The sequence below is a fragment of the Triturus cristatus genome, chromosome 5_1, assembly GCF_964204655.1.
Source record: "Triturus cristatus chromosome 5_1, aTriCri1.1, whole genome shotgun sequence".
NCBI classification, from domain to species: Eukaryota; Metazoa; Chordata; class Amphibia; order Caudata; family Salamandridae; genus Triturus; species Triturus cristatus.
This window is the reverse complement of record NC_140587.1, coordinates 33935539-33949908: the sequence shown is the minus strand read 5'-3', so window position 1 is coordinate 33949908 and position 14370 is coordinate 33935539. Positions and strand designations below refer to the sequence as shown.

The window sequence follows — 14370 nt, the reverse complement described above, 5'->3', positions numbered from 1 at the left end:
ATTTCCTTGCGGGAACGAGCGGCCCCATATGGTAGCAATTATTGCGCTCGCTCCCGCAAGGGAAACACTGCCTGATCTCACCGCACTCCTCCCCCACCCCCTACTTGTTTTTCTCTTGCGAAGGTGGCAGCCCTGCACTCAAAATGAAGGTAGCCGAAGCCGTTTCTCTACACATCTGACACCAACATCTTCAAGTGGAGAGACCAGTTGGAATGGGGAGAGAACTAATATAAACCCCCTTGATGCTCACACTTCTGGGATTAGTTATGGCAATAAATATTTTGTTCAGTTAACTGTTTAATGCATGGTGCGGCCGCATCTGTACTCTGGCTATCGGATTTGCTCTCGCCACTGCCGCCAGATGGCACTGTGACTTGGCAGCCTAGACTGGCGCCGCTCCCTCCTCCCTCACCGGCAACACAACACAAAGTGCCGGGCTCAGGAAGCGTGAAGTGTCTCCCGGCAATCTGGATACAAGGAGCAGGAAACACCGAAGACTGGGCTCAGACATCCGCGCAGCCGCAACAACAAGGGGCATGGCGGCAGCGGAGCCCAGTCATGGAGCACATCAGGACCACCAAGGTACCGAAGCAGCGGTCACTGGCATCCGGTGAAGGGGGCTGTCCGAACTTGCAGCTCCAGGGCGGGGGAGGGACATTGCTGTCAGTCTGAGATGGGTGCAGAGAATCGTGTCTGGGGATGAGTTTGAGAGGGGTCTGACTCACCGTATGTTCGGTGTCTCCCCAGTCACTTGCCATCCTGCTCTTAATGAATTTCCACGTAGAATATGAATTGCTTTATTTGAATAATCGTATTTAATAGAATATAAATTGACTTCTTTCAAATATTAAGTTATCGTTGAGCCTCCACAATTTATTTATAAAAAAATATTCATGACTCGTGATGATACTCATTTCACAACAGGATACTGTTCTGTGCATTTCATCGTGCTGTTTATTGCATGCCCGCTTTAACTCTCTCCGATCGTAATATTGTTTACTCATTAATTTTCACTGATTCCCTCATTAGTGAATTTTTCCCAAAATACTTTTGATTTCAAAGCCACCGTGAAATATAGTATCACCACAAGTTACAATAATACGCCTGTCATGTTAATAGTAACTGAGGTTCAACACGCATATAGTCTGTCCCTCACAATGGTAATTTTATTAATAAAGTACCTCAGTTATATAATATTAAATGCCTCAAAATGAACGTGTTCATTGCTCTATGTTAATTTTTATTGGTTTCCGAACGCATTATTTATTGATCTCATTATAACCATTGATCCCCTAATAACATTCACTGTATATTGGGCATGAAATCATAATACCAATGTCTTACTCATCACAATACTTTTCCTTAATCATAAAATGGCTATAAAGTCTATCTGAACATTTCACTCTCATCTATTTTAATTGGATGTATGACGTTACAACGCATACATTTACATCGCGGTACACTACATCGCGGTTTTAACAACGCGAGTCGTTACAACGACTTGCGCTAGATGGCGCTCTAGGACAAGGAATAGGATTTAGGATTATTATAATTTACTATTCCAACTCCAGTCTACGTACAGTAGGGAAGGTGTTGGATAGTAAATTATACTATTCCTTGTCCTAGAGCGCCATCTAGCGCAAGTCGTTGTAACGACTTGCGTTGTAAAAACCGCGATGTAATGGCATCGCGATGTAATCCCCGCGTTGTAAACGATGTTCCCCATTTTAATTGGCTTCTTATTGCCATTTTTGGTCCCTCTATTGATGAGCTTCACTATCTATTGATCAGGTCTCACATGATATTAGTTGAGAACTCCATAGCCAATACCTCTTTACTGTTTGCACAATATTTGTTATTCTTCTCACTATGATGTGAATTGGTTTCTCATAATGTTCAGTGCCCCTCATCACAATGTGAATTCACTCCCTCAACCTTTGCATTCATATTATTAAGTGACACTCTGGTTCAGAATATCTACTGCACCATTATGATATATCTTTTCATACACTCATAGCACTACACATCGCGCTCATCACAGGGTTGGACTTGCCTGTAAGGCAAGCTGGTAGTGCCATAAGATCTGGTCTGAAAGGTCAGTATGTGAGCCGGTGTTTGGCTGTTTGTGGCCCTCTTGTATGGTGCGGTGGGCAGTTTTTACTGTTGTTTTCTCTAATATCAAATCAAACATTTTCCGCAGCTAGCACAAATGCATGCTGTCTCCTATACTATGCAAAACACCTATACAGCATGTCTTTACAAGTTCAAAACTGCCCTAATTTGAACATGTGGGCCTCTTTTTTATCTATCTGATTCCTTAATGGAGGCCACTTTTATTTTAGCGCTGAGGCCTATGTTCTGGTCCAGTCTGACCCTTTTTCATCAGCATTTTATTTGATCCCCTTATAATGTTCATAAGATTTGTTGATCCCTATTATGATGAGTTACCAACTCACAAATTGCATTACAATTCATCATAACAAACATTCCCAGCTCACAGAACTCAGTGCCTAACTCTTTATAACATTCATTGTTTGTCATAATAAAATTAATTCTTCTTTAGCTTATAATATACCTTTTGCAGTCTTAATTTTAAATATGTCCTTCATCATCCTGTTCTCTTCATCATAATAATCGTTGCATAAAATATGTGCTAAAGTACCCCCTGCTGCACACTGTGGTGTTTCATGACCATACAGAGGAACGAACCCTCAAGGCTGAGTTAATTCTCCCCATCCATCATAAAAGATGATATCAAACTTTTAAGCAACTGTTTTGACACGCAGTAGCAAAGCCAACAAGCATTGGCATAGCCAATAGCTCTCGCTCTTGGGACCTTTTAAGTATTTAGTTATGCAGCACAATATCCCTGGTGCAACAACATCAACTGTTGCATGGCTAAACACTTGTAAGGTCCCAAAGGCGAGACCTATTGGCTATGCCAATGCTTTTTCTTGCTGGTTGTGTCCCATGCCTTATTCTCTTCTGAGGTCACTCAGGTAAGTCACAGTTTCGAGCCAAGGTTACACAGAGCTTCAAGGTCACCAAGTTTTAGAGCTGTTGATTTACTCAAGACACAGCTTCGACAGTCAGCGGAAGACTTTCCAGAGACTTACTCCTGCTCCGGGGAATGTTCAGAAGGGGAGCAAATGAGAAGAGGCACTGCCCTTAGTTTTACCAATGCTTGTGCCTCTATTCTGCAAGTCAATACTGGTAGCCAACAAGCACTGACAAAACAAACATTTTCAGCCAACAAGCATTGACAAAATCAATACTGGCAGCCAACAAGCACTGACAAAACCAATACTAAAAGCCATCAAGCATTGACAAAACCAATACTGCAACCAATAAGCGTTGACAAAACCAATATTGGCAGCTAACAAGCATTGACTAAGTCAATACTAGCAGCCAAGAAGCACTGATAAAGCCAATACTGGTAGCCAACAAGCACGGGCAAAGCCAATACTGGCAGCTAACAAGCACTGTCAAAACCAATACGGGCAGCCAACAAGCATTGACAAAGTCAATACTGGCAGCCAACAAGCACTGACAACAGGAGACCTTACCAGTGCTTTTTCCTCTTTCTCTGCTCCGCCGCATCCCCCACCTTCTTCTATCACCACCTTACAACCACCCCACCTCATCCCGTACGAGGCAAGATGGCAGCTGATCACTCATCCGAGTGAGCGCTCGTAACCCTGACCTCCCTGAACCGTCTGACGAGAGACTGTGGTTCGGCATGTAGAGCAGAGGAAAACAGCTAATGAGCAACTAAGTAATTGGAAATGCTGTGGGACTTACTCTCGCTGCAGTGTCTTGTTGCGGGTTGTCCACGACTACCTCGTTTGCACGGCTGGCGTCTGGCCCGAGGAGCTCTACGGCAGGTGTCTGTGGGACGCGACTGGATCATCGTTCAAGCCGGGATGCCGCCAAAGAATGACAGGAGTGGAAGGACATGCGGTGCAGGAGGAAACGTCACCCGAACAAGCCCCCGGAGATTACCCAAAGCAAACAACGATGTGGAGCGGCTGAGGATAGCTGCAGTAACAGCCCCGCTGGTAACATCGATAGCGGGAAGAGAGTGACTCCAGCTATCTTCATGGCAGCCAGAAAGGGCAAAAAGCTGAATCTTGAGCAGGACAATTACAAGGAAATTGTGACTGTGGAAATTTCAGATGAGGTGAGCATGGGAGATGCAGGGGCTTTGGGACTTGTGGTGATGAATACAGAACTAGGGAGAGAGGGGGATTCAGAGCTTCATGGCAGCCCATTATTGAAAAAGCAGATTTTAAAGCCAGATGCTAGAAGTGAGGCTCTTCCAGTCGCGGTGCTCCCTGCAGCCACCATAAAAGACATGAGGCAAGAAGCAGAGGACCTGAACTGACTGGGTGACAGGCGAGTATCTGCAAATAATATGGATGGCTTAAATGATTGTGCAAATTTGTTGGAGACAGACGTAGAGGGTCCATTTTTTTCACTCTCGGATCAGTCTAATTCTTCAGGCAATGAATCGTTACAGATATCTGATGACCCTGTCGGCTCAATAAATAGGCGATGGAGTGAAACCAGTAGTATGTGCCATGAGAATGAGTCCCCTGGGAAAGATAATAGGATTGCGACCTCTGAGACTGTACGCAATAAAAAACACCTGCCGTTCCACTTGAGCCGCAGCGGGCAGATATGTATGCTGCTACTGGACAATCCTCAAGGGAGAAAACGAGTAATGGATCCAATACTGGGTTTTTATCGGGGGGACGAGACCAAGATAATTTATCAGAATGGTCAGGGGACATTTCGCTGGCAGTTAAATATGAAACAATGATGGCGCACACAGAAGAGAGTCAGGCGGAAAGCCAGAAAACTCAAGGCGCATGCAGGAAATTGCAGAACTCAATCCGGAGGGTGGCCAAATCTTGCTCAGAGATCGCGGAAAGAATATCAGAGGCCAAGAATCGGATTTCTACTCCGGAAGATGAGATGATAGCACAGAAATCAGCCACTGAGGTGCTGACAACTCAGAGGAATGATATATCTTGGAAGATTGAGGACATGGAAAACCGCCTTCGGCAGAATAATCTAAGAATTCTCGGCGTCCCAGAAGGAGTTGAAGGTTCAGTTCCCCGGAAGTTTGTCATGAAACTTTTTACAGAAGCCTTCCCAGAACTGGTTCAAGGGACGTGGGACACCAAGATACAGCGAGCCCACCGATTTCCTTTCCAAGTGAAACAGAACCAATCTAATGTGAAGTATAGAGCTATAATGATATGCTTATCTAATTGTTTATCTAGGCAGGCTTTGTATGATCTAGCCAGGCCAGATAGACAGAGAAAAGCGGCTGGAGTAGAGTTTTTTTTGTTCGTCCTGATTTTTGCGAAGCTACTGGGGAAAAAAGATGGCAGTTACGACAGTTAATTAACTCTTTTCAGGATAAGGGCACACAAGCATTTCTCTTAAGCCCAGCTAAATTGAAAATAATTCATAAAGGAAAAACGAGATTCTTTACGTCCGAGCTAAAAGCAAAGGAATACCTACAAGAGATTAAGCCCTGGGAAGGATAATATATACATTTGGAAATTATAGTTAATTTCTGTATGGTCAATGCCTGTAATTCTTGTAGACCTATGCTGACCCGTATGCTAGATTTTTTTTGTTAAGGCTATTCCCCTACAGTTTGCTATTTTTCTTACTTCTTGTTTTATACACACAAGTTATGGGTACATTGCAATTAGGGGGACACAGGGGTTAGTGCGGGTAAGAGGTTCTTAATCACTGTAGACCGCTCGGTCTACCAGCCTCCTTGTTGGGGAGGGTGGAAGGGGGTCTTTTTTGGTAGAGGAGACAGGAGTGGGGAGGGGGGCGATAGTGTGGGTGTTGTGTGCAGATGTACATTCCATATATAGGTTTCCCGATTTATGCCCTTATGCCCTTTTATAGGTACAATTCACATTGCCCTTATTTGAACATAGAAATCCGGCCCTTATTTAGACATTGTCTGTATAAACCAAACACAGACATAGCCACCTACATACGTCCATCCACGTCACAACGACTTCTTGGAAAACAAGACCCATAAGCCTTTAGGAATTTCCTTCAGCTTGAATACTGATTTCTCCAAGAACTCATAAAGTATGCATGAACATCTATTCCTTAGGGGTTCATTCATGACGTTCCTCTGCCCGACTTTTATGTCAATAGTGGCATTCCTAGACACCGTCAAGGTATAAATATACCAGCACTCGCCTTAGCAAATTGCAGTTCCCGGAGGATTCGATCCAACCCAGACTACGTGGTTTGCCACGGCAAGTTCGTAAGGAGATAGAGTTCCAGCCTGATGCACTGACCTGACGCGGTCATCCTCCTCGCAGGGAATCCAGCTCCAGTGCTCTCTGACTTCCCTTGCAGGGGGTTAGACTATCGAGTCCAGAAAAGAGATTCCAACCTCTCTCATTCTCAGGTATGAAGCTGACTAGAACTTAGAGAAACTTTTGGCAACGCTTGGCTAAACTAAAATATAGCTAGCTATACTTTAGAAACAGCACCTACTTCAAACCTCGTACTACACTTAGGTTAGGTACAATGGGGTAGAAGAATTTAGAAGTATCAGATGAGTATCACATTTTAGCAATATGTTATTTATTTATGCATTTTGATGAATATATGTCATAGCTACAAACCATGCTATTTCAGTATTATTTCATCTTACTGCTAAACTCGTACATATTGTACATCGCAGTCTGTCTTATGATTGTAGCAATTCATATCGCTTGCATGAGAAATAAGACTGTTCAATAAACCCTTTTATTGAAACACCAGTCTCCCTATTTCTGTGCAACCCTGTAGAAACGAACATGCACGATTGACTGAGTGAAACTTATCTATTGTTTCCACAATTCTGAGACTGTTCCGATTCTAAAGGGAAACAAAGTTGTCATGTTTATGCGGTTGCCAGAAACTACTCCCTTCTTGTATATTCGAGAAGTATCTAGTGACCTCTGAGTTAGCTGGCACACACAAGTAATTACGTTTAATATACTCGATAGAGACATACTGACCATAGTCCTATATCAAATCTATAGTGTATGTTATTCCAATGCGCAGAGCCTATCAGGGATATAGGAACTACACTACATGGGGAGGAGGGTGGCTACCAACGGTGGTGGGTCTAGGAGGGGAAAAACCATAAAAAAGCCAGTAGCTACTTCAAGAGTTATAAAAGGGAGCAAGATGATTTTAAGGGAGGGAGGAAGCGATGTCTGCTTTCTTAAACCAGGTTAAAATGGCATCATTAGCTGTATGTACATTTAATGTACTCAATGAAAGGGGGAGACGTCAAGGAGTGGCACAAGAAATTAGGAATATGCCCCCTGATGTAGTCTGTCTCCAAGAGACCCATGTCCCATGGAACAAACATAACATATTGAAGGAGCTAGGTTATGGTGTGTACCTCCCAAGGCACTACCACTAGAGGTGTCCCTATCCTTGCTAAAAAGAACTTATTAAAAGTAACTAGCAGCTTAGCAGATAAGTATGGGCGATGCGCCATGATTGAGTGCATTGCAGCTAACACGAAATGTACAATATGTTCTGCATATGGTTCTAACTACGATGAAACTCAGGTCATTGAATACTTGAATATGGATTTAGCCACCTGGGCAACCCCTCTGATCCTTACGGGGGATTTTAATATCCAATTGGGAGAAGTGACTCACGTGCTGGGGGGTCGATAAATGCTTTGTCAAGAAACCTAAGGTATACAAAGTTTTACAACAACTTCTTTATGAACACGGTTTAGTTCATGTATGGCCCAGGTTAAAACATCCAGAACCAGGCTACATGCACTATTCCTGTCCTCATCAGAAGCTAGCCAGACTAGATTATTTTTTTGTAACCAAAACTCACTTAAAAGATGCATACATACAGATTTTTCCCCGAATAACCTCGGATCATATCCCAGTTCTACTGAAATTTACAATGCATGGCTTGACACGGCCCAGAAGCGCATTTTCCTTTGACAGGAAGTTATTACTAAATGAAGAATTTGTTAGCCATGTACGCAAGTGCTTGACAATTCCTGGCCATAAATCGCAACTCCACTAAATGCAACATAGGTTGGGATGCTATGAAAGCAGGGCTCAGGGGAGAGATACTTAACTTTGGGTTACATGCGCAGAAACAACTTAGACAGCACCAAATGGCGTTATATGAGGATCTGTGCCACGCTGAATGCACGTTGATAGAAGCAGTTCAGGGGAAGTTAGACATTACACAGGCACAAACGAAGGTGGCATGCTGCAAAACCAGGATAAATGAGGAATACCTGTTGCGGGTGGTGGTGAGTCGTGGTTTTCCTGCAGTTGAAGTGGACGCAGCTGTGATCGGTCCAGTGTAGTCCGGTGGAGTGGCTGAAGGTGATGTGGTTGCTGGAGGAGAAGACGGGGTCAAGCGTGTGTCTGGTGTAGTGGGTGGGGGTGTTGTTGTCGTTCCTGTTTTCCAGGTGGAAGTTCAGGTCCCCTAGGAGGATGTAGTCAGAGGAGGCGAGGGAATGCGGGCTGATGAAGTCGGCGATGGCTTCGCTGAATTGTGTGCGTGGTCCCGGGGGTCTGTAGATGAGGGTGCCTCTGAGGGTGGTTTAGGGGTCGGTGTGTATCTGGAAGTGAAGGTGTTCGGCGGTGGTGAGGGTGACGTCTGAGTTTGACGTGATGCAGATGGTGTTCCTGTAGACAATGGCGATGCCTCCTCCGGTTTGGTTGACGCGGTCCCTCCGGGTTATCTTGTAGCCGTTCGGGATGGCTATGGCGATGTCGGGGGCAGAGGAGGCGTTCATCCAGGTTTCCGTGAGGAAGGCGACGTCTGGCGCTGTTGTGTCAAGGAGGTCACAGAGTTCGATGGCGTGTTTGTGGATAGAGCAGGTGTTGAGCAGGATACACTTGATGTGGTTGTTGTTGGCGCCTGGTCTGGCGGGTCCGGTGCAGGTCCAGAAGCAGGTGAATTTGCACACTTTGCAGGTGAGGCTCCGTGCGTGCCCTTCGGGTGGCTTGGTAGCAGGCAGGTGGTCATCTGGTGTGGAGTGCGTTGAGGGCGGCGGCGTTGTAACTCAGTCGGGTGGGCAGGCTTCGTCAAGGGCCAGGGGTCCTGGCGCTGGGCATCGTCGAGTGCTCCTCATTCTTCACAACAAAAACAAATTCCCTCCAACTTGAACTTAGAACGGCAGCTATCTACTTAGCCACCCCAAAGATCACTCAAGCCACTAACCAGATTCAACATAAGCTAAGTCCGCCCAAAAATAAATCTCACTGGTCTACCTTCAAACTTTACAATCTCAATGACATCACCAAAATTATAGAGACTACCAAACTCAATAACCACTTCAATAACCCCATCCCAGCAAATTGCCTACCTCACCTCTATCTCCCCTCTCTGGACCAAAATCATTAACGCCTCACTAACACAAGGTCAGATCCCGGACTACCTAAAATCACCCCTATCCTAAAAAAAACCGACAGCTAACACCTCCGACCCCAACAACTTCTGACCAATAACCAACATCCCCATGCTAGCTAAGGTCTTGGAAAAATGTATTCAGCAACAAATGAATCAACACATCACAAACTTCAATCTATTAAACATCCACCAATCAGGTTTCAGACCTGGCCACAGCACAGAAACAGCCATCCTACATATAGTAGATGACGCCCTCTTAGCTCTTGACCGCAATGAAACCTGCCTACTAGTCCTGCTTGACTTCTCATCAGCCTTCGATACGGTCAATCACGACAAACTTCAAAGAAGAATAGAAAACAGGATGGGTCTATCTGGCACAGTCCTTCGATGGTTCAAATCCTTTCTGGAAAACAGAACGCAATTGTTCATGACCGACAAGATTCTTTCTCTCTCTCCTCACCTAACCTACTGGGAGTACCACAAGGCTCTACCCTGTCCCCCACACTATTCAACCTATATGTCGAACCACTTACCGACCTACTTTAGCAGGCGAACATCTCGTACCATATGTACGCGGACGACACCCAACTCTACATTAAGATCACCTCCATGGAAGAGATAAAGACAATTAATCTAGCTCTCGACAAAACCGTCCAGTGGTTAACAACCAACTTCCTCAAGCTAAACTCACAAAAAACTGAATTTCTCTTAATCTCTCCCCCCAATAACTCCCAGGAAATAAAGGAGTGGACCAAAATGATCACTGCTCTGAACTGCACGCAAATGTTGGTTGACTCCACAATATCACTTGGAGTCACACTGGATAAGAACCTTAACATGCAAGCTCACATCAACTTGATGGCTAAAAATGCCCGCTTTCACCTCAGCTACCTCAGAAAAATGAAGTCATTCATCGAGAACCCAGACCTCAAAACGGCAGTTCAGTCCTTAGTTATATCGAGGCTGGAATACTGATGCTATACCCTCTCAGGGCTTCCCAAAATCTCTACTCCCCCTCTAAAAGCCTGTCTTAATGCCGCAGCTAGACTCATAACTGGATCTAGGAAATTTGACCACATATCGCCACACCCAAAGGCCCCCAACTGGCTACCCTATGAAGCTCGTATTCACCTAAAGATGGCTTGAATCCCTCACAAGGCATTATACCCCAGCACCCCCCCAGTACCTAGCCCAAAACCTTACACTATCTGGAGGAAACAGACATTCTAGGAGCGCAGATAATCTACTCCTGAAACCCTCACGTTTCAACAAGACTAAAACCTCCAACAGAGCTTTTTCTGGAGCAGCGCGAAGAATCTGGAACTCGCTTCCGCCATCCATCAGAAAAATCACCTCGACACCCCTCTTCAAAAAGGAAGCAAAATCATTCTTGATGAGCAAACTCCTCCCTTAAAGTCCGCACAAACACCATGCCAGCTTAAAACCTCTAACTTGACTATATTCTCCGTACACTGATATTTCAAAGCCAATCTTGAACTGACTTTCTGTGCTCAGAACAGCTCTATACCTTGCTTTTACCCTCTGAACTCTGTTATGCTATGTTGTTACTTTGTATGCGTTCGTTTTATTTTTCTGTATGCTATGTTTTTACTAATTGTGCCACTCATACCCTGCTCACTATGTAAAGCGCCCTGTTACCCTACTTTGGGTCTGGTTCGCGCTATAGAAAACTCTATAAATAAATAAATAAAGAATACATCAAGACATCCTGGGATTTAACTTACACACACAGATGTTGGAGTGGGGGACGTGAAGTGTTTGTTAGCGGTGAAAACTGAACACACACTAAGCGGTTCTCTCCTTTGTCAGGGTAATAACTTACACGGGGCCTGTGACGGTTCCACTACAAACTTATCCTGCCACCTGCACGGTTCACCGGCAGCAGTGATTAATCCAATCTTTGGTCAACTTCCAAATGGGAGTTACATTATGTTGAATGATCACAGCTGCTGTGGCATGCTGGCAGGTATCCCATATCTAGTAACGGTTACATCCAGGGTCACTTGCTGTATGCAAGTCTTGTTTCCACAAATAGACATAGTCAGGGACTCACCTTTATGGCCTTCACTGAATATCTCTTCTATACGAATTGATACTCTAAGCAGAATGAAAGCCATTCTTTTACAGAAAACTGTGCCTTTGCCGTCTGCGAAAGAAACCTATGACCTCCAAGTCGCAAGGACTTCAGCAGAGATACATACCCTTTTGTATACAAACTGCCCTGTGCATTTCTCAGAAATGTTAGGCCGAATCTTAAACATGTCTGATACGAGCGGTATTGTACATATATTTAAGACCGTGTGTGCAGGACTGTTAGCACCTTTTCAAGCAGTCCTCGGAATAATTCCCAACTTCATGCACTCTTTGTTTGGCGGACTGCCACTAATTTTAGTACTTGTTGCAGAGATACTCTTTTCTCCTACTGCTACGATATGGCAAGCCAAATCACCAGCGACACCCAGTTCGCCATGGAAAGAACTCTATTGGAGATGAAGTGTCGTGAGCGCATAGTCCAAATTCTGGGTTTACCTCGTCTACGAGAATTAAACACCACTTTTTTTCTGTCATTGAGACCAATCTGGCAAGATTTCCCTGGGGTCAGAGAACTCACTCTCCAACAGGTGTTGGCATAGCTCTGGAAAACAGGGACTTACAATATGCCCTCCCACAATTGGATCACACAGCCCCCTAGAAGGATTAACCAAAATATCCTTCACCTCTCCATCCATTGCCTCGCACACATACTCCGCACCACTCTCTTGCGATTGGCAAGACAGTATCTGACCGTCTCTGTCACTCAACCCACACTCTTCTGGGCAGTGTTCACACTCACATACCAGGACTTCAACCTTGGGGGAACCCCTCTCCCTGCACCTCTCATCTAGAGTCTGTAGAGTGTCCCTCCCACCACTAGGTCCATGAGCCCCTGTGTCAGTTTCCCCATTTACCTCACAGACACTGTGCACTACTGGGGCTACTTCATGTCCTTGAACCTCCTGGTGTATGTTAACCCCCTCCTTCAAGTCAGGCGCCAAATCTCTGGGTGTCTGTACTACTCCCTCAGCACTAGAGAATTTAATTTTGCTGCCACCATCTGAACTGGATTCCACCTCCAACTCAGCAAAGCTCACTTCCTGAGCTACACACATTTTTTTCGTTTGGGTTGAGATACTCATGGCCTCAAGCCTTTCGAGCTTCAAATCAAGCTCCCTCATTCTCAACTCATGTTCAAACTGCATCTCTTTTCCTCTAGGGCCAATTTCCTAGTTTGCAACTCCAATTCTAACTGCCCACTCAACTTGAGCTTGGTCAGCTCCATCTCATGCATTCTACTCTCCTCCCTGTCCTTCAGCTCTTCTGGGGACAGGCCCTTGGCAGAAACACTGCTACCTGCTGGGGAAGGTGCTCTCCTCCCTCCTGGACCCAATGGTGCTTCCAGCTGCTCCTCTGCATTTTCAGCCCCCTCCTCATTCTCAGGCGTATTCCTTGCTTCGACCCAGGCCCTCAGCGCCTTTTGGAACTCCTCCTTCTTGGAGGGACCAGTCATAGCAACTTTAAATCTCCTGCAGAAGTGCTTCAGAGGTTTCACATTGTAGCATTCTAGTTTCTCCTCTTCCCAATCAAAATCAACAGATGCTGTGGATGCTGCTTTATCCACGGTGGTTAAACTTGGCAGTTCTTGGCAAAAATAGAAAATCCCAGGAAAATCAATCTACCGAAATGTATGTGGTTGCGTTTGGTCTGCACTCACTAGTAGTGTTCACCAATCACTGTATAAGAGTCACAAATGTAAGTCCAGAATCCCCACTGCTGACCACCAATGTTAGATTTGGGGGTTTCTAGCTGGCAAAGGTAGATACCTTTGACCAAATAGGGACCCGTGCGTCTATTCAGGGTAAGGGGGTACACTCCTAAAATAAACCCTGCTCACCCCCTTGGTAGCTTGGCACGAGCAGACAGGCTTACCTCAGAGGCAGTGTGTAAAGCATTTGTGAACGCATAAACCCAGTGACAACACTACAGATGGACACCACACAAGTTGTAGTATAAAAACAAGTATGTATATATAGACTTAACACAAGACCACAAACGACAAAAATCCACAATACTGTACTTCAAGAATGGTAGAAATAGCTTAGTTCTCTTTAGATGTAAAAGGCGACACTTTGAGTTCAATGTACCTTTGGATGCGTAACGCTATACAACGAATGTATTGCCGGGAATGAGATGCTTCGGTTCCTTACACACAAGAACGGTGATGCGCCGGGTCCCTACTGCTGCGTAGGGGATGCGTCGGTTCTTCTCTGCATGGGGAGGTGATGCGTCGGTTTCTTACAGCGCTTCCGTGGTGATGCGACCAGCAGCGCCGTGATGCTATGAAGATCCAGTGCAATGAAACTAAATGGCGTCTTCTTCTTGATGCGACAACGATGCGTGCACACCCGTCAGCCGTGCGGCAACTAAGCGATTCTTCTGAGCCAAGACAGGCCCTGCGAAATGCTTCTTCGGTGATGCGACGGCGTCTGCTGCGACGGTGATACTCTCCTCCGGTGATGCGAGGCGCTTCGGGTGATGCGATGGGGAAAACGGCAGCACACTTCTCCGGTGATGCGACGGTGTCTGCTGCGACGGTGACACTCTCCTCCGGCGATGCGACGAAAACGTTTGCGGCTGCGACACGCTTCTTTTTCTTGAGTCGCGCTTCCAGCTCCCAGTGACATGCAGTCTCTCAGAAGGCCCAGCTCAACAGCAGGCACTTCAATTCCCAGCAAGGGAAGACAGGGGAGCTGGTTGGTGAAGTCTGTTGTCCCTGAGACTTCAGCAGGAAGTAAGCTCTATCTCTAGCCCCTGGAGATCCTTTACAAGTTGATTGGAAAGTAGCACAACGTCCTTTCTCCTTTCTTTGGC

At 45.5% G+C, this 14370-nt stretch overlaps 1 protein-coding gene across 1 annotated transcript in view; it reads right to left on the bottom strand.

The window, feature by feature from the left end:
- The window catches only part of LOC146830018 (uncharacterized), a 302498-nt gene that overhangs the window by 57696 nt on the left and 230432 nt on the right, over positions 1 to 14370 (bottom strand). The window lies entirely within an intron of this gene.